Source organism: Gavialis gangeticus, unplaced genomic scaffold, assembly GCF_001723915.1.
Source record: "Gavialis gangeticus isolate Ggan-Ray unplaced genomic scaffold, GavGan_comp1, whole genome shotgun sequence".
Classification (NCBI taxonomy): Eukaryota; Metazoa; Chordata; order Crocodylia; family Gavialidae; genus Gavialis; species Gavialis gangeticus.
The window spans coordinates 32,008,349-32,008,668 of record NW_017729031.1 but is presented as its reverse complement, the minus strand read 5'-3'; positions in this window follow the sequence as shown (position 1 = coordinate 32,008,668).

The window sequence follows — 320 nt, the reverse complement described above, 5'->3', positions numbered from 1 at the left end:
CCAGTACACTTCAAATAGCTGACAGTATGGGATGGAAATGGGTGGGGTGCAAAACCTTTCCAAAATAATGCTTTGTAGTGAATCACACATTCCTCCAACCAAGTACAATTCTGTGTAGTGTCAATAAATACTTAAATATCTTCTCCTGTCCTGCGTAGCAGCCTCGTTTCACAAACTTGAATTCCCGTCTCATCTGTGCAGTCCTTCTTTGGTCAGTTCAGCGCTTATGCGTCCCCAGCATTTGCTCTTCCTCCTCCTGCCTTGCGTGATGCTCAGGCAAACTCCAGCTCTCCAGTCATTATGTGGTTGGGGGGGGGGGG